General features: G+C 49.4%; 1 protein-coding gene across 1 annotated transcript in view; it reads left to right on the top strand.

Moving 5' to 3' along the window:
- The window catches only part of LOC124656355 (protein DETOXIFICATION 21-like), a 35056-nt gene that overhangs the window by 4213 nt on the left and 5557 nt on the right, over positions 1 to 25286 (top strand). The gene's annotated exons all lie outside the window — the stretch shown is intronic.

Here is a 25286-nt window from a genome sequence, read left to right as displayed (position 1 = left end):
GTTGGCTCCGACTGAGACCTGCTTGGAATCGTCGCCTTCCTTGAAGTTGACTTTCTTGGTCTCTATCGCGGCCCTGAAGGAGTTTTTGTGTTCGGAGATCCGCTTCTTGGTGGTCTGCATTTCAGTCGGATCCACCGCGGCTCTGTATCCTTTCAGCTCTTCTCCGGATATGACAGACTATGCGAAGGCGGCTTCGCCCAACTCGCACTCGTGAGCCTTTTTGTAGTCTCTGGTTATGGTGATCATACCATTAGGACCTGGAATCTTGAGCTTGTTGTAGATATAGCACGCTCTTGCATGGAACTTGTGGTAGGTGGGCCTGCCGAAGATGACATGGTAGGAGCTCTTGAAGGGCACAACTTCAAACGTGATCTTTTCTTCGCGGAAATTGTGAACATCGCCGAAAGCCACGGAAGTGTGATGCCGCCGAGGGAGTTCGCCTTCTTACCCGGAACCACGCCGTGAAACTCGGTGTTGCTGTGTTTGAGCTGTTCCTTGGTGAGGTTCATCCGCTCCAGCAGTCTCCAGTGTACATGATGTTCAAGCTGGCTCCACCATCCATGAGGCATTTGGAGAAGTCATACCCGTCTATGCGGGGACTTACAACCAAGGCGTAGTATTCTTTTGGCACAATGGCGGGATGATCCTCCCCGTCAAATGTGCACGGAACTTCCGACCACCCGACATACCATGCGGCACAGCTCGGAACTCGTGGCGTTCAGGATCCGGGTAGCTGACTTTGTAGCGCGGACTGTTGGGGTTCCGAGGAAGGTGTGGTAAGCCCCCACGCTCTTTTTCTCGAAGGGGTTGGATTTACCTGCGGATCCGGCTTTGGGATCCGGCGAGTTATCATCCTCGTCCATTGCCTCGGAACTGTCCTCCTCCTTGTCCTTGTTCTTGCCCTTGCCTCCTTTGCCGCGTGGGTGGTGCTTCCGGGCTCGCTTGTATCCTGCTTCCGGGTCGTTCTTTAGGTCGTTGACCCACTTGCACTTGCGGTTGGTGTGAGTGGACTTCCCTGTAGCCGGATCCAAGTGGGCCAGGCAGGGCATGTCTCTATACTCCTCGTAGGTTTGCGGAGCGCGGGATCCGCCAGCTGTGACTTCAGTGCCATGCTGCTGACCCCTGCCGGCTCCGCCTCCACGGCCACGTCCTCTTCCGCCTCCTGAACCTCCGCGTTGGAACGCCATGGCGACCATGTCGGATCCGCAACTCTTCTGGTCATCAGGGTTATTGCGTTTATGGCCGCTGTTGTTGCCGTTATCACGGTTCTTCTTTTGTTGGTGCAGGGGGATTGCTGTAGCTGCGATATCACCGCCCGCATCGTCATCGGCGGCAGTGTGGTCACTGGCAATGGAGATCATCTCATCCAAAGTCAGTTTATTGGCGTTAGCCAAACAAGTGAGCTTATGTCTCAGCAATCCTCCTCTCTGCAGTCCACCAATGAAGGCGTACATGGCGGGTGGTGTGGTCGACGTTTTCGCACTCGTTCCTGCATGCCAACCATCGTGTGAGGAAGTTTCTTGAGGATTCTCCCTTCTTCCGGATACAAGCTTGTAGGTCGCTTGCCGTGGCAGGTCTTTTGTAGGTGCCCCCGAAGTGTTTCTCGAAAGCGGTCTTCGGGTCAAACCAAGCAAAAGATGGAGTTTTTCTCGAGGTCGCCGAGCTGCATCCGGGCTGGACCTACAAGGTACAACTCGGAGCATGCGGCAGCGATATTAGGGGTTCCTCCGGCAAAGGTTACTGCATTATAGTAATCCTCAATCCAGGTATCCGGCCTTTCGGTGCCATCATAATGCTTCAAGTTTCCGGGTAGCTTGAGGAGCTCCTTGGCTTTGGTTCCTCTCGAATCATCCTGCCGAAGCACTTCGGTCCGATGTAGTCGGTTCTGTATTCGTTGAGGCGTTCCCGCGCATCGCGCGAGCCGTGACGGGGGGACTGTGAGCGAGAGCGAGATCTCCGGCCACCGCCTCCGCCTCCACCTCCGCCGCCACCGCTAGGTGGTGGTGAGGGAGACTCGCGAGGGGGCCGATCCGACCTCTTGCTTCCGCCTTCAGATTCTCCCCGGCCCTCCCGGTGCCGGCTCCGGCTCTCGTGGCTGCCTTCGCCGTGACGCTGGCTGCCCCGGTCGCTCCGGCTCCGGCGGGGCTCCGGTCGCGCTCCTCATTCCGGCTCCTCCTAGGCTCGGGCTCGCGATCGTTGTTCCGATTCCGGCGAGGTTCCGGCGTGCGCTCCCCGTTCTCGTTTCTTGAGGGCAGCACGTTGTCGCGGATAACAATTCCACCATGCCCCTGAGGCCTGGTGTTTCCGGCTGGACTACGGCGGCGAGGGGGACGCGGGTAACCATTAGGCGGAGGAGAGGCGTTGCGGTACTTGTCTCGTCCAGAGTACATTGCATCCTTTCCCTTTCTCGGATCCGACGGTGGCGTCTTTGACGGTACGGGGATCGGATTTGGGTGTTCCTCGGCTTTCCTTCTGCGTTCCGAGGATCCGGTTCGCGATTCGTCATCTCGATGGCGATTGTCGTGGGCGTCCTTCTGCGCGGTGGAGACGCAATGCTCCGGGTTAGATTCCAACTTGCACGAAGTGTCTGCCTTGCTCTGCTGTTTAACCGCTGAAGCGACGAGCGTGCGTACGTAGTCGATGCCAATCTCCTCGTTACTTTTCTTCAGGATCTCTGCAGCTTTCGTCATATTGTCCTTTGGGGTTGCGAACGGCTGCTGCCCCGTTGGAGTTGCGAAGGTGATCTTGCGGGGAGCTATCATCTCACGCCGGACCTTTTCGACCTCCTGGTGAGCTTCAACGATCTTTTCCTCCCAATGCTTTCGGAGTTCCTTGACTTTTGCCAATCCTTCGTCCACTTCCTCGCTCACGCTCGGATGAAGTCTTCCACAAAAACTGCGGCGTGCTTCCTTTCCTCCGAAGCATGGCGGCTGCGGTGACCTTGAATTTCTTGGCTGTGGCCAGCAGCTCCACTCTTTTAGCTTCTAAAGCTTCTACGTCTTCGGGAGTGATGGGTTTGTTAAGAATATCCGAGCGATAAACCGCATCCATGCCTGCTTGCGCGACCATCTCTTCAGGCGACAGGAGGCTCTCCGAGGAAGAATCCCTACGGGGCCGCTCCCGCGACATCGGAGATCCGTGGTGGGATGGCTGGGGGTCGGATTGGGTGCCTCGCCTCTTCGATCCGTTTTCTCCCAGCCGCCACTACAGCTTGCAAGTACCGCTTTGGTCGGGCGGAATCAACTTCAGTGCTGTTCACCGTATCCATATTCCTTCACCTTGCGATCGAACTCTTCGGTGTCCATGGATTGGGTGTCTCCGGAAATTGGGCTTAGATTTCCCAAAATTGACTCTTCAGCCGGAGTTCCGCTTTCTCCGACAGACCTCTTGCCGATCCGGAGCAGCGTTGTTTTCCGGGGCCACGACCTGCTCGGGACCAGCTCCGGCTTCTTGAGGGGCGGTTCCGGCGGTATGGGCCAAGAAGTGCACGAAGTGACACCTTTGCTTCTCTAACACCTGGGAGACCCGTGACGGATCTGCATTGGTCTTCCACCGTTATTTCCTCGCTCGGGGGCGGATTGGGTGGGTTTTAACTTTTTCGGATCTAAGGCGGAATCTTCGCCGGGAAGTTCCCGCGTCTCGGATCGGATCTTCGCGACCGCGTCCTGCTCGGCCGGCGGTCGCGTCAGCGCTACTTACCAGTGGGTTTCCGTCGGAATCGACGGTTTCCTCGATGAAGATGTGTATGCCGCCAACTGGGACGATGGAGAGCTTGACGGGGTCGGTTTTAGCCGGAATCCAACACTCATCCGGAGGGACGATCGACAGATTTCCGGCGTAAAGGACACGCCCCACAGCGATGGTGTCGTCGTAGCTTCCCATGGCGGAACCCTCCCGGTTCCGGCCTCCGTACGCCGCAGGCCCCACGGTGGGCGCCAACCGCCGTTGCCCTATCGACGGTACCTCGGAGGAGGGATCCTCACGAGGGGGAGAAGAAGTAGGGGCCATAGGGAGGAGTGCACACGGGACGGTGGTACGCGAGTTACCCAGCTTCGGAACACCCGCACGATGACAGGGCCTACCGCCGCTTGTCCGGAATTATCCGGGCGCTTTCGCGTTGTTACAATGAGTTGTGGTTGTCCCTCTAGGGCTCCCGAGATCCGGCTTATAAAGGCGCACGGATCTAGGGTTTACATGGAGAGTCCTAGCCGGAATACAAGTTGCCTAACTACGGTACAATGTCTTGCCGTGTACGTCAAGGATCCGCCTTCCTCCAAGTACTGCCGGATCCGGATACTTCATGGGCCGTCACGGATCCGGCCTCCTTCGTAGGTCGGTAGAGATCCGGCTTCCCGTTCCTCGGGCTGGACTTCATCCTTCCGGATCTACAGCAACTGGGCCGCCCGATGGGCCACATGCCTCACCACCATCTATGGGCCACCCGGGCTTGCCGGATCTAGGCCATGCCGTTGATATACCCATAAAGTATACCCACAACAATATTCCATTTTACGAAAACTTCTTCACCGACTAGCAGGTAAGCGATGCCATTTTCTATGGACGGTGGAGCTCCGCGGTGGCAAGTATTCTTCCACGCCTCGCCGACAAGTCGTATTCCTCCTCGGACTATCATATCGCTATGGGTGCCATGGCACCCTAGCAGTGGGAGTTTAGATCTGTTAGCTGTGGTAGCTTAGAAAAATAGGAAATACAATCAAGTCAAGGCTCCGTTTCGCCCCGACTGAGCGACCTCCAGGTCTGTGCACCCTTGACGCCACAGGGGAACTTGCCAATTGTGGAAGCACCAGTGATGAATCCCGAGCTGACGTAGATGATGACCCTCTGGAGGAGGAAGAAAAGCCAAGGAAGAGCTACGCTTGCCGGCATGGAGTGGATCCAGTCGCCAAAGATAACACCGGCGCAAGAAGAAGGCGTTGACAAACTCCACAGGTGGCCACATTATCCGGTGTGCACTCCACCGCTTGCATAGAACCTCTGCCATCTCCTCCTCCCCCTGCCTATCACCACGACCGCAAGGAGAGAGCAGAGAGGGCTCCAGATCTCCACGGCCGAGCTTTATTGAAGGGGTTGCGGAAGGTGGGTCAAAACTCGCCATCTCCATCCTCTGGAGCTCCGCAAGCCACCACCCCTCCTTCACTAGGCCTTTCAAACAACTCGCAAGCATCGGCAGCATGACGTTAAACTGGCACACAAGCCAAACTCGAAAACTAATTCTACCCTAACATACACGAAGGGGCCAGCCTCACCTTTTCCACCATGTCTGGCCGGCTAGGCCGGATGGAGAGGAGCCAGGGCGGCGAGATGACCAGAGAGAAAGGAAGGGGAAATGAGCACACCCCTACTTGTTCGTTTTCTATGGTGATTGCGTACTAGGAGTACAACAATAGTAGAGTCGATCGCTGGCTGTAACACACTGCCATGTAGTCTATAGCCAATCTTGTAGCAAATATGTATAATAGTGAGCTAAAAAAAGTACTAGTTTACTCTCACAATGTGACTACAAGCACGTGCTACAGCCTAGAGCTGACATTTGCATGAGAATCCACTTCTATTCTCTCTGGTCTTCCCTCTCCTCTAACTCAGCTAAAATATACTATTTAATTTTTTAAAGTCAACGGACTGAACTCTACGGTACTACCTCCATCCCAAAACTTAATGATTTTTTTTGAGAAGTCAATCCAAATAAAGTTTGACCAAATTTAATAAATATAATCTTTTGTAGATACCATACGAAATATATTTCATTATCTATTTAATAATATTAATTTTAGATGCATGTTAATGACTTTTGGTAAAAGCTTAGTCAAACCTAACATAGTTTGACTTTCTAAATAAAATATAAGCCTTAAAGGCATCTCCAACGGAGCGACGCAAACAGACGCTGAGTGACCGTTTGCGTCCGCGCGGTCAAAAAATATGCATGCATCCTGTTCCAGCGGGGCGACACATAGTGACCGAGGCGTCCGTGGAGACGCAAACATGGCTCAAATATGCGCCACATTTGCGTCTCTACGGACGCTGCACAGTCGCGCCAAGTGACCGTGTTGGTTGCATCGGGACCGCTAGGCAGTGACTAGGTAAGCAAAATATTTGCTCACTACTATTGATTGGCTAAAAGGACCATTATTATAGTGATGGTTAGTCTAGTTAACCTAAAACTACAACGGTCGTACCTACTCGCTGTCGCGCGGCCTACTACGGCCGGGGTTACTCGCATCACGCGGGCTACTACTGGCCACCAGAGGGGCCGGCGCAGTCGTTGAAGCGCGCCTGCCTGACGCATTCCTTACGCCGCGCACGCCGCCGATCGGACACCTCGTCATGCCGCCTGTGGCGTTCGAGGGCCTCAGCCAGAGAGGAGTCCAAGTGGACTCTGTTCGCCACCGCCTCCGCCGCCGCCATGTCGGCGTGGTAGCGGGCCCTGTCCCTAGCCGTTGCCGCCACCGCTTTATCCCTGGCGGCGATGGTGTCCGCCAGCTCGTTGTTCTCCTGCTCGGCCCGCTCGGGCTCCGGTCCCCTCCACACGACCGAATCCAGGTCGGAGTACAGGTACATCCGACTCATGGCGAGCGCATGGCTGCGAGCTTCCTCCTCCGTTGCTTGAGCCTGACGGTGATGAGCGTCCCCAGGTAGGCTCTCAAATAACGCAAGCAGAGCCCGCTTGATGTGGACATTACCCTTCGGGTAACCAATGTTAAGCTACCTCCTATGGCCCAACCAGGGGCCCATGAAGATCATCCACCGACCAAGGTGGGGCCGTTATGTCGGTTCCAAAGAAAGATTCTTGACGAACAAGGCAAGAAGACGAAGAACAAGGAAAGTTCAGACGTAGAACTCTTTGTAACCTAGCCGAACCGGACAGAACTCTCGAGACCTGACCTGCAATATAAGGGCCAGGAGAGGGTCTGCCGAAGGACACACAATCACCACAGCCAAAATCCCCTCAAGTCTAGAGCTAGGTCATTAGAAATCTTAGCCCCTCGACGAGATATTAGTCTTAGCCTTCGGCTACCCCATTGTAACCCGATAATTTCGATAATCAAGATCAGACAAGCAGGAAGTAAGGGTTTTACCTCATCGAGGGCCCCAAACCTGGGTAAATTTCTCTCCTCGTTTGTTTGGTATCCGATGTCTCGTGTCAGCCTGCAGGATTCTGTCAACCCTAAGCGCCAAAAGGTGGGCATTGCCGAGGAGCATCCTCGACACCGCTGGTCGCCGTCGAACTGGAAGCGGATGTGGTCGTCATCGGCGGCGATGACATGGATGACGGCGTCCGCAAGTGGGGCTGCCGGAAACGGAGGAGCCGCTGCCATCTTCGCCCACGCCTCGGCGAGCTCCGCCCTGGCCTCAGCGAGCTCGGCCCGGAGTTCCGCCCTGGCGTCGACGATTTCTAACATGGCCGCCGCCCGCCGATGATGCTCTAGCGCACGCCTTGCCGCCTCCGCAGCCTCCGCAACCTCCGCAACCTCCACCTCCGCCGCCTCCTGGTTCAACTGTTTAGAATATACATGTACATGCTCCAAGCGACCAACCACGTGCAACCAGCAAAGCAACATGCTCCAAGTAGACACGTACCTTGGATCTAGCGCCGTATCCACGATCGGTCAGTGGCAGGAAGAAGCAGGATCAGTGTGGGAATCCGTGGAGATGCGGAGCCGTGGCACATGGTCTGCGCGCGTGGAGACGTGCGAAGATCTGAAGCCCATCTTTATCTCGTGGTTGCTGCTCTACAAAAAAAATACGGATCGTTCAGAGCAGCACCTATATACATTTACGGGTAAAAAATAAATAAAAGAATACCGACATATATTCCCCATTTTGATAGATATACTTTGACGGATATACGAGTAGCAAATGTTAATGCAGAGCGTATTATAGTATATTTCGTTGTACGTCTCGTGCTCCCAATTCGATGTTGACAGGGTTGATAGTTCCTTTCCAACTGATCCTCTAGGATTGAGCAACAAGTTACACAGTAGATTTTTAAAATTTTAATACGCAGTACTAGATGACCTGGGGATTTGAGATGGACGGAGGAGATAATATATATAAATACTAGTGTAAAACTAAATGTACTTAGACTAGCCACAATGAAAGTATCATAAGTACTCCATAGTATCATGCATGCCATGTTAGTAATAATCTGAGGTGGCATACTAATTAATGAGATGAGAGTGCTATCATAAGAGTAAGAATAATAGAAGAGTCGGCAGTTGGCTATATATTTTTGCCATGTCATCTGTAGCCTATTTGTAGTCAGCCCATACAATAGTTAGATACAAGTATGAACTACTTTATATGCATATGGCCCATCTTGCAATCTCATAAAGTGCCTAGGAGCAAGCGTTGCAGCTGGCTATATCTTGTAGTACTTCTCTTCTCTCTCCTCTTCTCTCTCATCCAATTTAGCAAAACTATATTATTTTAAGTCTTATAGCCTGCTGACTGTACATTATTGTAGTTGCTCTAATATGATACTGTATCATAGCACGTAAAACTAAAAAAGTTAATGGAAAATACATCTTGTATATACATTTGCATTGAGATTCTATAAAACATTAAATATGATGACAGTATGATACTAACATATGATACTATGTATTGTGGGGTGGTATCATAAACTAGTATCATGTGCATGATACTAGTGTATGATACTTTTCATTGTGACTAGTCTTAGTTGCATTGCATGTTGTTAATGTTACTAGCTACTCCCTCGTTTCTCTTTTAGTCTATATTCTAGGAAAAATCAGACAAATTAGTAGTGTATTTAGTAGTACTACTTAAATTGGTAAACATTCAATCCAAGCTACATTGAAAATAGTGACATCCAATAGATAAAGAAGGAACACTTCTTTTTCCGTATTTTTGGTTAACTAAAAGCTAAAATATAGAGTATTTCAAAATAAATTTTAAGCCTAGGATGTAGAGTATTTCAGAACGGATGGAGTACGTTATTCCCTACTATAAGTAGTCTAACTAGAGGACCGGCTAATTAAAGAGCGAGGTAGCGAGGCATTTGATTTGTAGAAGTGAAATGTCTTTTTAAGTATGCAAAACCATTGTTAAATGATAGCACTCGTTGCTACAGATTTGAGTGCTAACTTCGACCTCCTTTACATATTAAGTGATGGAGGATTTCAGTGTTAAGCGGTACATATCTTTGCATGATCTGATTCATTTTGAATGCATGGCGTATTCTTTTCTGGTTTAGTTTTGCTTTAGATCTGGTCAGATTGTTCGACTGTCAAACTGCAGCCTAAAATAGAGAAAAATGCAGTATGCAGTTTGGATTTTTGAAAACTGTAGTTTGCAGTCTGCAGTGATGACTGTTTTATTTGAGAATGTTTACCTCCTAGCTGTTGCTGCCTGATGCGATTTTATTGTGCATGTATCGTGCAAGTCTGAGCTAGAGCGTAGAACGAGTGGGTGTTTGATTCAGTTTTGGTCAGGTTGTCGTGGGCTATTGGATAGCCACTGGACGTTGGATGGGAGGGGGGCAGGTTTGTGGTGATTTGGTGTTTACTCTATCCGTCCACAAATAAGTGGACATCTTAAAACTTTATCCATAAAAGAGTGTACTCCTATCTTCCCAATGCACTTTAATTGCTTCTCTCTCATCGCACGGAAATCAAACCCAATAATATTAAGCATATTTTATTCTTATTTTCTACATGCACTTAGTTTATTAAGATGAAAGGATTAAGAGGAGAGATGCATGAGGAGAGATGCATGTACCCAGTATATTTTTTACCCTACTTCATAATTTGTCTTGAAAACCCCGCGTGTACAAGACACTGAATCCCCGTCCCTTCCAGAGTGGGTGTTGGTTGGACGCGGACGTTGTGAACCCAGTTGTATGTGCACAACGAATATAGGCTCTCAAAGTACCATTTAAGATTGGTGCTCGATATAGTTTTTTTTGGGAATAAATTTTTGATACGGGGCTGGTCCCTGCTCGATATGCATAATAGCTGATACTCCTGGATTAGTTGACTTGGAACTTGGAAGGCACATGACTAGGCAGAATGTAATGGAATCGTGGGAGAGAAAATTAAACGTGGCCACACAACAACACCGTTTTAGGTTGTCTTAAATATAGAAACAAGGACATGCATGTGATGTGACCTCTCCCTCTCTGTCTCTGCTCTCTACGCAACAGCCGCCGCCAGCGACGTAGCCGCCGCCACTCCCCTGATCTAGCCACTGCCGCCCCTCCACCCTCCACCACCGCCCTCTCCCATCCCCTCTCCTCCCTTCCCACCTTCGCTTCGGGTCGCCTCGCGCAGGGCGGCTCCGGGCGACGACCCGAACCCAAGAAGAGGCTGCCCATCTTCCTCCTCCTGGCCGCTGCCGCCGTCGGGGTCGGCGGTGGCGGCCGCGTCCAGCTGCCAAAGGCAGGGTCGGTGGTGGCGCGTCCATGGACTCCCCTTCGTGCGGAGGCGGGGTCTTCCAGGGGCGGCGACGGTGGACGGCGGGTCTGGTGGCGGTGGCCTTCGGCTACTTTACCTAGATCATGGCGGGAGACGCGGTGGGGTGGCGGAACTCGGCGAGGAAAGGGCGGCGCAGGATTGTTGCTGACCTCCACCGGCCGGGTTGGAGGAGGAAGATGGACCGTGGTTCCCAGCCATGGCGGCGGCGTGGGGGACGGCCGTTCCGACTTTCATGGTGGTGGTCCTAGGGTTCTTTTTTCGCGAAGATGAAGATGTTCCGGATGCCGATCTTTCTTCATCTAGCCGGAGTGATGAGTTCCGGAAGGCTCCGAATGGAATAGTGCATCTTTTGCCTGGAGTTCACAGGATCGGGTGGTATTCGGTCGCGCGCATCCATACTTTTATTCCGACCGTTTAGTTCGGAGGGAGCGGCGCGAGGCTCTGTTCTGTGTTGACATCAAGAGACTTTTGGTCCATGGTGAAGTCAGAAGCAGAGAATTTCATGAAGACGGGATTGGAGGATTAGCTAAAGAAGGTTCAAGTCTCCGCGATATTGACAAACTTGCTTGATGTTCTGGGATTCGCATTAGTGGTATGAAAGTGGGGGCGGCAGCACAGGTGAAGTTTAGAGTCCTACCTTTCAGGGTGAAAACTTAAGGTCTTGCCTTAACTGGTTGTGCCTGGCAATGACCTTGTTGGAGGCATTGTTTTGAGAGCGGGGACAATCTTTAGGGTGAAAACCTAAGATCTTTGATCGGGCCACTACGATGCTGGTGCACTGTTTCCTTCTTGGAGGCGTCGCTTTTGGAGAGTCTGTATTTCAGGTGTTGTCTAGGGGGTGGATGTATTACTGTTGCTAGGCCTGGGATACTCTAGCGAGACTTTTATTTCTTAGTTTTCTTTTATCTTTTTTGGCTGTGTGCATCCGTACTGCCATTAGAGTGTTGCGTTGTTGCAGAGGCTGGGTGTAATTGATATCTTTTGATATTAATATATTCTCTTTATCGGCGAGAATTTTCTTTGCACATGCATGGAAGACTATTAGCGCGTCATTAGTGCTACTGACCAAGTATAAATTAGTGGCGGATAGGCTCCTGGTTTTTTCTACCAATATTCGAACATATTATGTCCTCGACATTGACTCATTCTAGAAATATAACTATGCGTGTTATTAGAATGATTTGGATTATTTTTCGTGCCCAATCTATCCATATAGTTTCCAAATTTCCAATTGAAAATATTCGAATAGATTTTGGCAATCTAAGACATAATATGTTCGAATATTTGAAAGAAAATCATAATTCAACACTCCCAATTAGAAAACGTATTTAAGACATGATACAATTTATGTTCAAACTCCCAATAAGTGGTGCATATTCATAATTCAGATTATGAGAGAAACTTTCACAAATTTTAACTGAACTTCAAAAATTCCACAATTTGTACTTCATAATTAAGCTTTGGTTTCTGAAATCATCAAATATGTATTTGTTTGTCAAAGGAAGTGTGAGCAAAATAAGAAAGAAAATTGGACAAAGGTAGGTGGTCGTTGCCATGATGAAAGATGCGGACGGAATGAGTTTTATGGCCGAGGTCTGAGAGGCCATGGACTGAATATGTCAGGAAGATGGCTACAACTTGTGAATGGCTGATACGTCAATAATACCTGCTTAATGTACATATAGCAGCACAGATGTCAGAACAGATTTATAGGTGGGAAATGATCATATGAACCCGGCTGCAACCGTGCATTTTATGGTGTCAGCTGTCGTTTTCCCACGCAGCGCTGACCCGCGTAGCGTAGTTGGTACTCGTTCGTTTTTCTATGGTGGCTGCTTGCATTGCTTGGATCCTGCGCCGTATCCACGCTCGATCAGCGGCAGGAAGCAGGGATCACTGGAGCCCTGGAGGGGAATCCGTGGAGATCACATGGTCTGCGGCTCTGCGCGCGTGGAGACGTACGTATGAAGAGTGCCACTTCTCCCCTCTACGTCTTTGTCTCGTGCCTGCTGCTCTACTCAAAAAAATACGCATCGTTCAGAGAGTAGCACCCACCGATACATTTACGGGAAAAAAATGCCGACACATATTCTCCATCGTGATACTATATATATATATTGTACTTTGGCAAATACTACAACAGAGCAATGTTAAGGAAATCGGTAATCGTTAACTGCTCGGTCGACTTGGGAGTAGAGATTAATCGGAATTCGGACGATTAACTGATTTAATCGGTTGGTTATTAATCGGTGCAACCTACACAAATTAGCACTTAAAAAAAATTATGTAAGAAAAATAATAGTATATGAGCCTCTATATGTCTCTCCATACTTCTCTAAAGCCTAAAATCCTAGAAAAACTTATACGCTTCTCCTCTATGACCTAATCTTTAAGGTCAGGAGCGAATTAGGATCCAATAGCCGAAGCCGCGTTCCTTCCTTTCACTTCTTCTCCTCTCACCTCTGAAGTTTATATTCTCCCACCACCTACCTAGGGTACGACCCCTCTTACACCTCAACCACCTAACCTATTGAAGGCGTCCTCTAGTTCCTGGACGAGCTCCTCATGGTGATCGAGCTCCAGTATCTGAGGCCTGGGAAACTATGAGTAACTGGTCTGGGAGGTCAAGAAACTATTTGGCAACAATGGAAATGAAGCTACTGGAGGCTGCAATCAAGCGGGAGCTTCGCAAATCTACTTTATTGGGGAGGGGCAGCGCATGTATTAGCGATATGCATTGAAAATATTGTAACTTTTTTGACCAAGTGTGGTAGTTAATCGGGAAAATACCTAGTAATCGGACTTTCGGCTGATTAATCGGGCAAAAGGATTAACACAAGAGATTAATGGTAATCAACACGGTCAAGCCCCTAGTAGCGATTAATCGGCCTAGTAATCGTTGAATCGGCATAGTTTTTGAACAGTGCAACAGAGCGTATGCATATTTTATTGTATGTCTGCTGATCCCAATTTGATGTTGAGGGGGTTGGTTGATATAGCTCCTTTCGAACTGAAAAGTCTTGGATTGCGTAAAGTATTATAGTTTTTTTTTTGAAATTTTGAATACAGAGTACTAGATGACCAGACGATCTGAGATGGAGGGAGCAGATAATATACATAAGTATCTTATATACTAGTGTAAATTTGAAGGGGTAAATAGAGACTAGAGTTTAGATTTCCTTATTAAAATGCAGAACATTCTTAAGTGGAAGACTGTGAGATGCCCGTGACAGATAGGGTGTACGCGCATGCATTCATTGTTATGTGTGTATGCGTGTATGTGTAATTTGTAAACGTTTGCGTCTGTACTATATTTCACACACAAAAAAAGCAACACATGATTGTGTTTTAGGAGGGGTGAGCGCGCGGCGAAAGAAAAATAGCGATGGAGATAGAGAGCGGCCGTCCGTATAAAACGCCAGTATATTTGTAGTCTAGTACTACAGGTAGGAGAGACCCACGCGGTTGGGAGGCAACGTGGATGATATGGATGGCCTGACCGGACGGGGGATGCCTAGACATGAATCCCTGGGATCACGGAACTCGATCGTCCTAGCGATATACTGTAGTACCACTCCAGATTATCAACAAGCCAAAAGAAAAACGCGATGATAGCGCTCAGCCCTAGACTCGTGGCTCGGCGCGCGGCGTCCCCCGTTGGTTCACGGCTGCTGCTGCTCCGTTGCTGGATGCCGCCCGTCGAGGACACACGGAGCAGCCGAGCTCCGATCGAGCAGGTCATGTGGACGCGACCGGACACCGTACGCACCAGGGTGGCCAGGGTTGTTTCTTTCTTCCTGGAGGATGGAAGGTCCGGCGCACGGTGGGCGAGGTAGATCCGGAGCGCGCGCCGTGACGAGCGCCACTAATGGCGCGGCGGTCGAGGCCCACCGTCTGCTCAAGTAGCGTGAGTTAAGTTGTACAGTAGCTACCACGCCCATGGCCTCGTGCCGTGGCCGCGGCCACTACGTGCAGTGCATTTCATACACGTACGCCCTGTGCTGTGTGCTCCACGCAGCCGACTCCGCCGATGGATCTCCACGCGCGCCTACTGGGCACGGACGTGTGCACGTATCGGCCATGCAATGCTTGCACGGAGCGGGTCAAAAACCCCTCCATAATCTATACGGCTCTTTCAGAAAACATACAACTTTTTCCGTCTCTTGGATTTGTCTAAAGTTTACTACTCTAATTACTAATTAATAAGGAGAGATATTGATGTTATATCTTAGCTAAGAAACTGTAGATCACTATTTCTATACAAAAAAATACTTGAGTTGGCCAAGATCCTTCACCTCCAATGTTTTACTAATTAGAAACCTCTTCGATCTGAGTATTTCGGCTTCATCATCTCCAGTAATTATAATATCATCCACATAAACTGCTAGTTTGAATGTTTGTAAAACACAATGTGATCACCATTACATTGTCCATATCCCATGCCGCACATGACCCTTCTGAACCGATCAAACCAGGCTCTTATAGACTGTTTCAGAATATAAAGAGATTTTTTTTTAGTTTGCACACTTTACCTCCATTTCTAGCTACAACCATTCCTGGTGGCACCTCCATATATACCTCTTCGCTATGTAAGAAGGTATTTTGCCAAGTCATCTCCCATGGCCCAGCCTTGCCACAACACTCCCTTTTCACTCCTGATGCAACCTCCCTAGATCCGCTGCAGGCTGCAACAGATCCATTCACTCTATCTTCATCTCTATTGTTGCTCTAGTCTCCAGCGCCTCCATCTTCTGGTGCTCTGATACGATGTAGAGTATAGAGGTGGTGGCTAACCTTGTGGGTGGGTGGATAACTTCTATTCAGTCTATGATTACAACAAAGGAGGGTCAAGTATATATAGCTCAACTCCACAGAGAATAGATGAGCCACATGGGATAGAAATGAAAAGCCCACTAACAGTTCAACAAAAAAAACTTTGCATGGAACCATAAGCAAAATGCATTGCTAGGTCAATCACATACATGCATGTACCAAAAAAACATTAAATATAAATATAACACTCAAGAGACAATGCATTTAAGTGGCCGTCTCTTAACATACACCAATACCTAGGATAACGTGCTAAAACACAATGCATTATGAAAGGCCTAACACTTGCATGGATCCTTAGGCAAAACACAATCATAACTCAATCACATGCATGCATGTTTCAAAAACAATACTATCATGCAATCCTAACCATAGTGCTAGTATCTTAATCAGATACAATACTATCATGCAACCCAACCCCACAAAAAGGCTACATGGAAGCTAATTAATGAAGAGAGACATAATTAGAGTAACCTAGGTGGATATTAGTATATCATAACGCATGTCACAAGAAAATAGTGCTAAATAGATCTTGTACATCATTTTTTCATTGAGATTCTACAAAATAATAAATATAATAAAGAATATGAAACTACTAAATGAGACGATGCATTACAGAGATAATATTCTAAAGTAGTATCATATGCATGATACTAGTATATATTATACTATCCACTATGCATATTGGAAATGTTGTATCTTAAGATACACCACTACCTAGGATTAGAGCTGCAAGAAAAGCTCGAACTCGTGAGCGGCTAGAGATTGACTCTTTTGTTTAGCTCGACTCGGAAACAAATGAGTCGAGTATGAGTGTCTTATATAGCTTGATTGAAACATGAGTTCAACACTAGCTCACTCGTTTTAGCTTGACAATTCAGAAAATTATAATCGCGTATAGTAAAAAAATTATATAATTGAAGGACATCTAAAAACTATTACCTTATATGTTGTAGATGAGATTTATTCCTTGTAATCTGGATGAGGTTTGATTAAGAGAATAGGAAAGGTCAATTTATTCCTTGTATATATCGTGGATGGTATTTTTGTTCGTTTTATATGCATGCTGGTAATTGATTTTATTTTTATTTTTCTTAGCTTGTAACCCGCTCTAGGTCGGATCTAGATCGTTACAAACTAAGTATGAACCAATAGTTGCAACTTGATCTTTAACTCGACTCAGCATGAGCTGCTCGAATATTTTTACAAGCTGAGCTAAGCTAGGTCTAGCTCGCTCGAACTCGACTCGTTTATAGCTCTACCTAGAATAATTTGCTAAGAGCCAATGTATTGTGGAAGGCGTAATAACATCAAATACAACATAGTGATGTAAGCATGGTATAAAGATTAAAATAATATATTTTTCTGAGCCGAAGAATTCCCTTTCATGTACGCGCTAGATGCACCACGCTTGCTCTTATGCATTTTGTGCGAGTATAAGGCAGGTCATATATTAACAAAACAATGTATTTTTTTGTGTAGGTGACAATTATACATGTTACCCAATTGGCTCTACATTGTCAGATTTGTGTAGAAAGAAGAGACGTGCCCTTTCATCGTGAGCGTTAGATGCGTATTACATACTCTTATGCATTTTGTGAGACTGCTTATAGTGGGGGTAATATAGGTAGTAACATAACACAAGATATTTTGGTGACATAGCATGACAATAAATGATGAAAGAGAATGATGTGATAACTACTACTAAAGCAATATGGTTTATAACATAATTAATGAGACATTGTATGAAACCACATCTAAATTACTAGTATCCACTATGGAGGTAGTAACTTAAACTAGTAACATAACATATATTACTAGTCTAAATTACTCTCCACTATAAGCAGTTTGAGAAAGTAAAACTGGTCGCATACTAAGACTGCTCAGACTGCTCTGTTATCACCAGAATTTGACCGAGTCAGAGGTGGGCCGCGATCAAGATGGGTTTGAAGAAATGTATAGAAGGAATACGTGGATCGGCCTTTTATACCAAGTTGGGCTTAATTGCCCGTGTATCTGTAACATATTAGATCGCATCTTAGTTTAGAGATAGAATCTTACTCGTGCACGGTTTAGTGCACGCCCACATTAGAAAGTCCGCTGGACTATAAATATGTACCTAGGGTTTATGGAATAAACAACAACCAACGTTCAACCACAAACAAATCTCGGCGCATCGCCAACTCCTTCGTCTCGAGGGTTTCTACCGGTAAGCATCATGCTGCCTAGATCGCATCTTGCGATCTAGGCGAAGACAAGCCTGCCTACGTTGTTCACGCGTTGCTCGTACTCGAAGCCTTTTTGATGGCGAGCAACGTAGTTATCTTAGACATGTTAGGGTTAGCATTGTTCTTCATGCTGCATGCTTTCGTAGTGCAACCCTTGCATGTCTAGCCGCCCTTACGCCTATCTTAGGCGTAGGGGCGGCACCCGCTTGATCATAGTTTGGTAGATCTGATCCGTTACGATTGCTCCTTGTTCTACAAGGATTAGTTTAATATCTGCAATAGTTAGGCCTTACGAAGGGGGAGGATCCAGCGGCACGTAGGGTGTCGTTCGTTGGCCCTAAGCAGGATGTTCCGAGGATCAACCTCGTGTTGGTTTTTAGGCCTTGTTTAGGATCGGCTTACGATCACCGTGCGTGGCCGCGAGGCCCAACCTGGAGTAGGATGATCCGATTATGCGGTGAGAACCCCACATCGTCGTAGATCTCATTAGCTTTACCTTGATCAAGCGGGACCACCATATGTTCGGACACCTCGTCCGAATCATGGGTGGATCGGCTCTCCGAGCCGATTCACGGGATAACCCGAGAGCCGATCGAGGCTCGTATTTAACGTTTACGTGTGTGCCCTGCAGGAAATTAAGAGAGGCATCATCCACACCTTCCTGACCAGGTATAGGTCAGGTGGCACGCCCTTGTGATAAACATCGGTGCGTGCGACCAGGAGGCTTTGCGGGCCGTCGCTCAGAGGGACTAGGGTCAGCCGCAGCCCTAAGTTGTTCCCGGCTCTACGGTGTTGCCCGTCTCTACCCGCCGGTGGGTTTCTGACGTCAACACATTCTGGCACGCCCGGTGGGACAGTCGACGACATCCACGACATCGCCATCTACATCCAAGATGGCGGAAGACACTCCGGTCACGTACGCGGATCTGCTCGATGAGCTCAAGAAGAAGCATGACGAGATCAAGGCAACCCCGGAAGCCGAACTCATCGGCTCCTTCCACCGAACCCGCTCCCATGGCGTCGGGTGGAAGGGTTTCACACCCGAAGGCGCGCTCGATGGAGTGGACCTGTCCGCCCCGTCGGAAGAACGCACCAGGTCGCTGCGGCAGGAGATCAACTACATGGTGGCTCATTCGCTGCACCGCCACTCGAGAGCCCGGTGAACACCTTGGAGCGTGTCGCTCGCGCGTCGTTCAGGAAATCATGAGTCACCGGTACTCCCCGTCGGGACCGGCTCGGGGACTTTCAAAGGAGAGATGCCGCTCCGGCCCCGGCCGTTCGCATGGGCAGCACCGGAACTGCCGAACTCATCGGCATACGTCGTCTACAAGATTGGTGGTGATCCTAGTGACTACCAATTCCTGCCCGAGCCACCTAAGGAGGTCCCGCACGGATACGCGTGCGCATACGTGCCGAGACGGCAACGCCTTGGCACTCTCGAAACAGGCTGCAATAACAGCGGCCTCGCGGAACGGCAGGAGGAACGTCGGAGCCGATCCCGAGAAGCGGCCGTGGCCGACTAAGTACGCCGCCCCGACGAACCTCCAAAGCCCGGCTCCTGCAGTTGGCTTAGAACCGGAAAAACAAGCATGGATGGTCAAGTATGCCACCCGGCGAATCTTCGGGGTTCGACACCTTCAGCCATCTCGGCGGATCAGATTTGTGCAATTCGAAAGATCGGTTCGGCATGATTCCGAAAAGGAAGGCGTTCGGCTACACCAAGCCGTACCCCAACAGCCTACGAACCGATCCCGCTGCCACCTAAATATCGGCTCCCGGACTTCACAAAGTTCGGTGGATCGGACGGGTCCAGCTCCATCGAGCATGTGAGCCGATATTTGGCACAGCTGGGCACGATCTCGGCGTCAGATGAGTTGCGCGTGAGGTTCTTCTCGCAGTCCCTCACAGGATCGGCTTTCGGGTGGTACACATCGCTACCACCGAACTCCATCCAGACACGGAAGCGAGTTGGAAGAGCAGGTTCCATGAGCAGTACCATTCGAAGCTTCCGAGTCTAGCATTGCCGATCTAGCACAACTACGTCGAAGCGCGGAGAAACCGTGACGGAATACATCCAGCCGCTTCAGGAATCTTAGGAACCGATGCTTTTCGGTTCGTATAAATGAGAAGGAAGCGGTCGAGTTGGCGATAGCGGGCCCGGCAACACAGCTCAAGGACACGGCCTCCCAAGCGGATTATCCCTCGCCGGCGCACATGGTTCGAAACTTTCAGCATATGAACAGCGCCACCCGGACTCGTACCAAGACAAGTTCAAGCGTGCGGTGGCCCTGGTCGATGCGAGAGGAAGACGAAGTTCTCGCGGGAGACCAAGAAGTAGCAGTGGCTGAGTGGACTCGAGGAGGAACCCCCGTGTCCCGCAAGTGGGTAAAGCCACCGGGCCCGCCCGGGGGTTTGATTTTGACGTGACCAAGACCGAGCAAATCTTCGACCTCCTACTCAAGGAAAAGCGAGTTGAAGATACCCGAAGGTCTCAAGTTCCCCACGGCGCAAGAGCTGAATGGAAAGCCATACCGCAAATGGCATAACTCGCTCTCCCATGCCACCAACGACCGCAGGGTGTGGCGTCGGCACATCCAAGCGGCGATAGAGAACGGGCGTCTAATTTTCAACCGATACGCCATGAAGGTCGACACACACCCCTTCCCCGCCGTAAACATGGTGGAGTACGCTTGCCATGCGGGGTGCCGGCCGGGTTTCTGTGCAATATCAACATGGTAGATCTTGGACACCACGGCGGCAAGGATGGAGATGAGGGCAGCTGCTCTCATAGCAAAGATACAGAGGAAGCCGCTCCACGCGATCGGCTCCGCCAAGACGGCAAGCGCTACGTCACAGAGGGAGAAGTAAGGAACATAAGATATCAGCGACCTCTCTCTGATCACCTCCTCAACAAGTACGTGAGTCAGTACGACCAACGTCGACGGTCCAACGATGATGATGAAAGAGTTCGTCTGGCCAGAGAAGCCAGAAGACATCGTCGGCAGAATCGCGATAAGGGGGAGCACGAGCGTTGTGCCAAGGGAAAGGCAAGGGAGCAAGACGACGAAGACAGGCACTGGGATTGTCCTTTCTTCAGGCACTGCTGGGATTCGAGGAATGAGCCGATTGCCAACAATCGGCAATTGCCCGAATGCAACCGGAAGAAGAAGGAGGCAGCCAACGTGTCCGTGTTCGAGCGCTTAGGACCTCTCCCGCCGCGAGCAAACGAGCTGAGTACCCTCGGTCGGAAGATCTCGAAGATTCGGAAGACGAGGGAGAAGAAGAAGACAGGTACCACCGGCCAAGGTGGTGCCCCGACGGACTCAGCCGTTCCCGAAACGCAGGGTTCAACGATTACGCGGCCCGGAAGAAGCCGAGAGGTTATACTTGCATACATTGAGGAAGGCAAGGCCTCGACCTGGCTGCAAAGGTTCAGCGAACCCTGGATGAAGAGGGTCGTCCACGGAAAATGGAGTGGAGCCCCAAGCAAAGGAAAGCCGATGATGAAGCATCGGCTGGCACAAACATGGTGCTCGTTCTTCCGGCAGAGCTTAGCGCTCCACGATCGCACGATGCATTCAAGGTGGGCGACAGCAAGCGTGCCAACAGGGTGAAGTCAGATATTGGGCTGGTCTTATCTACCGGCCTGAACGAGTAACAAGAACACGGCAATGAGCAAACATGGCGAGGCTGATCCTTGTGATCGGCCCCAAAAAATTTTATGAAGGGACATCACAAAACCTTCGCCGAGCAAACAACGTGGAGGCCGATTCCGAGCAATCGGCCAAAATTATCCTCACCCACCGTTCCGCTTGGGTTCAGCATGTTATCCCACAGAGCCGATACCATCAATCCTCTTGACAGAATCGGCTCGGGGGGGCACCCAGGTGGATAAAATACGAGGATATGCAACTAGAAGTGTCTCATTCTTTGGTGATGAGTATTGGAATATGGGGGCCGATGCACTAGTCGGCCGTAAAAAAAAAACATCTGAAAATTCGAAAATTTTCGAGCACAGCCGATGCAGCAGACATCGACTTAAGGATATGGAAGCCGATGCGTGGCCATCGACTCAAGAGGAATAACTGTTGCGATCAGAGGGTCAATGGAGCACAAAGGGAGATTTTTTATGAAGGAACTCCTCATGGAGTAGTTTGGAAGCTCAGACCCTCTCTTCAAGAACAATGCCAGGAGCAGCCTAGACGTGCAGATCAGGTCAAGGATGGATTGCATGAAATCCGCCAAAAGAAAAGAGCCGATCTAGCCGGCAAGTTGCAAGAAGAACTGAAGAAGCTCGGGGGGCAGCTCGCCTTGAAGGCTCTCTGCTTCGAGAAGCCGATTTATGTTCAAATCGGTTGAATCTGCATAGGGAACTTCCCCACACACGATCAATCCCAGGTCCATACAGCTAATTCGCATATCCTCGTCTCTGTTTTGGCTGAGACTCGGGGGGCAACAGGCCGATGGATGCCTTGTTCTTAAGAGCCGATTGGAGTTACCTCGGTGGTTATTGCATCATGATCGTCTCAGGGAGGAATTGGGAAGGGAAAGCCGTCGTCTGGTACGAGGTTTGGACCGTGTTGGTGCTGCAAGAAAAGAGGAGATTGGCTCCTCAAATTAGCCGATGAATAGTCATCGGCTGCGGGGATGCAAAACGCCACGATTGAGAAAATCGATGATAACCCGATTCGTCACTATCGGTCTTGGTGTGGCAAGCGGAGGGATGGAAATTGGATTAATGAAAGGAGAAATTGGAAGAACAGTTCTCATTAATTCAAAGGAGCAGCTTTACAAGAAGAGCCGATGGCTCTCAAAAGAGGGATCTAGTGCCTAGTGCATTGCTATCGCTAGTCCTATTCTACTAGTCGTCGCTGTCCTCATCGTCGCCGTCGTCGAGGTCGTCGGCCTTGCTCCCGAGAAGCTCCTCGCCGTTGCTGCCCCGGCCCGTCCGCTGGAGCCTCCTCCTCCTCCTCGTCATCATCATCGTCCTCGCTATCCGCCCGGCCCGCGGAAGCGCTTCGTTGGAGGATACCGATGGAGGCGGAAGAATCATCTTCCTCCTCCTCATCTTCTTCCTCGTCGTCATCGTCGTCCTCGCTGTCCGCCCACATGCGGGGCGTTTCTTCGGCGGGAGCACTGCGAGAGAGGAGGCCTTGGTCTTCTCCGCTTCTCCTCCCTTCTTCTCCTTGTCCGAGGAGATGGGGTGCTCCCGGAGGCGGAGATCGTCCTCTCCTTTGCTCTTCGGCAACGGTTGGAGAAAGGTGCACGAGCGGAGGAGGAAGAGGAAGACATGGCTGCGGGAGAGAAGGGTTTTTTGGTTTGGTGAACGAGAGCAGAGCAAGGCGATGGAGTGGTGAACCGTTTGGCACAGATAAATAAAGAGGGTGTAGTGGAGATTTAATGCCATACGGTTCTCGAGGGCGTGAGGCCGAAATTGACGATTCATACAGAGAAGCCCGGGAGGCGAGGCGTAATGATGGAAGATTCTACGACAGCTCTGCTCTGCCACGACATGACCCGAGGAAAGAAAGCGTGATGATTTTGGAAATGTCATTTCCAAAACCAGGGGGGCATGTGTTATCACCAGAATTTGACCGAGTCAGAGGTGGGCCGCGATCAAGATGGGTTTGAAGAAATGTATAGAAGGAATACGTGGATCGGCCTTTTATACCAAGTTGGGCTTAATTGCCCGTGTATACGTAACATATTAGATCGCATCTTAGTTTAGAGATAGAATCTTACTCGTGCACGGTTTAGTGCACGCCCACATTAGAAAGTCCGTCTGGACTATAAATATGTACCTAGGGTTTATGGAATAAACAACAACCAACGTTCAACCACAAACAAATCTCGGCGCATCGCCAACTCCTTCGTCTCGAGGGTTTCTACCGGTAAGCATCATGCTGCCTAGATCGCATCTTGCGATCTAGGCAGCCTAAGCCTGCCTACGTTGTTCACGCGTTGCTCGTACTGAAGCCTTTTTGATGGCGAGCAACGTAGTTATCTTAGACATGTTAGGGTTAGCATTGTTCTTCATGCTGCATGCTTTCGTAGTGCAACCCTTGCATGTCTAGCCGCCCTTACGCCTATCTTAGGCGTAGGGGCGGCACCCCGCTTGATCATAGTTTGGTAGATCTGATCCGTTACGATTGCTCCTTGTTCTACAAGGATTAGTTTAATATCTGCAATAGTTAGGCCTTACGAAGGGGGAGGATCCGGCGGCACGTAGGGTGTCGTTCGTTGGCCCTAAGCAGGATGTTTCGAGGATCAACCTCGTGTTGGTTTTTAGGCCTTGTTTAGGATCGGCTTACGATCACCGTGCGTGGCCGCGAGGCCCAACCTGGAGTAGGATGATCCGATTATGCGGTGAGAACCCCACATCGTCGTAGATCTCATTAGCTTTACCTTGATCAAGCGAGGACCACCATATGTTCGGACACCTCGTCCGAATCATGGGTGGATCGGCTCTACGAGCCGATTCACGGGATAACCCGAGAGCCGATCGAGGCTCGTATTTAACGTTTACGTGTGTGCCCTGCGAGGAAATTAAGCGAGGCATCATCCACACCTTCCGACCGGGTATAGGTCGGGTGGCACGCCCTTGTGATAAACATCGGTGCGTGCGACCAGGAGGCTTTGCGGGCCGTCGCTCAGAGGGACTAGGGCCAGCCGCAGCCCTAAGTTGTTCCCGGCTCTACGGTGTTGCCCGTCTCTACCCGCCGGTGGGTTTCTGACGTCAACATGCTCATAGTGGGGGTAACATAGGTGGTAACATCACACATTCCAAGGTATTTTGATGACATGACATATCAATAAATGAAGAAAGAGAGTGAGGTGGTAACTAGCTATGTTACCATAACATCACACATCTCAAAGCAATATGAGTCTACAACATAATTAATGATACATACATCTAAGTTACTACTCCGTACCCACTATGGAGTTAGTAACTTAGACTAGTACTCTCCACTATGAACAGCCTCATAGTGGGAGTAACTTAGCTAGTAACATCACACAACCCAATGCATTTTGGTGACATGGCATGGTAATGAATGAAGAAAGAGAGTGATGTGGTAACTAGCTATGTTACCATAACATCACACACTCCAAGACAAGTTGAGTCTATAACATAGTAAATAACACAATGCATGACACCATATATAAGTTACTACCCACTATGGAGGTAGTAACTTAGACTAGTAACATATGTCATATTACTAGTCTAAGTTACTCCCCACTATGAAGGTACTCCCTCTGATCCATATTAATTGTCACTAATATGGATGTATCTAGAACTAAAATGTGTCTAGATACATCCATATGAGCGACAATTTATATGAATCGGAGGGAGTAGTAACTTAAACTAGTAACATATGTCATGTTACTAGTCTAAGTTACTCCCCACTATGACTAGCCTAACAAAGCAATGTGCACTGTTGTAGAAAACTATTATACATGTTGTCCTTAAGGCTGGCTAAGGATGACATCGCAGTGCCCTACAGCCAATAATTCGCTCTACATTGTCCGATTTGTTCTATAAGCAGACCGAAGAGAGTGTCTCCATTTCGGTTTACAGGTCCTGGACATACCTAAATCGTTACTTTAATAACTACTAATAATAGAGCACAAGCATTTCCCCGTTACAAAATACGACATCAGAATCGTGTCGGTGAAATTGATGATCTGCTATACGCGGGTGACTGACAAGACATGCATATAGGCGCCGGAATAGAGAGATCAGTACGTTCGTCACGTGGATCGATCATAGGCAAATTAA

The sequence above is a fragment of the Lolium rigidum genome, chromosome 5, assembly GCF_022539505.1.
Source record: "Lolium rigidum isolate FL_2022 chromosome 5, APGP_CSIRO_Lrig_0.1, whole genome shotgun sequence".
Classification (NCBI taxonomy): domain Eukaryota; kingdom Viridiplantae; phylum Streptophyta; class Magnoliopsida; order Poales; family Poaceae; genus Lolium; species Lolium rigidum.
The sequence above is the reverse complement of the archived record's forward strand: the minus strand, read 5'-3'. Positions and strand labels throughout refer to the sequence as shown.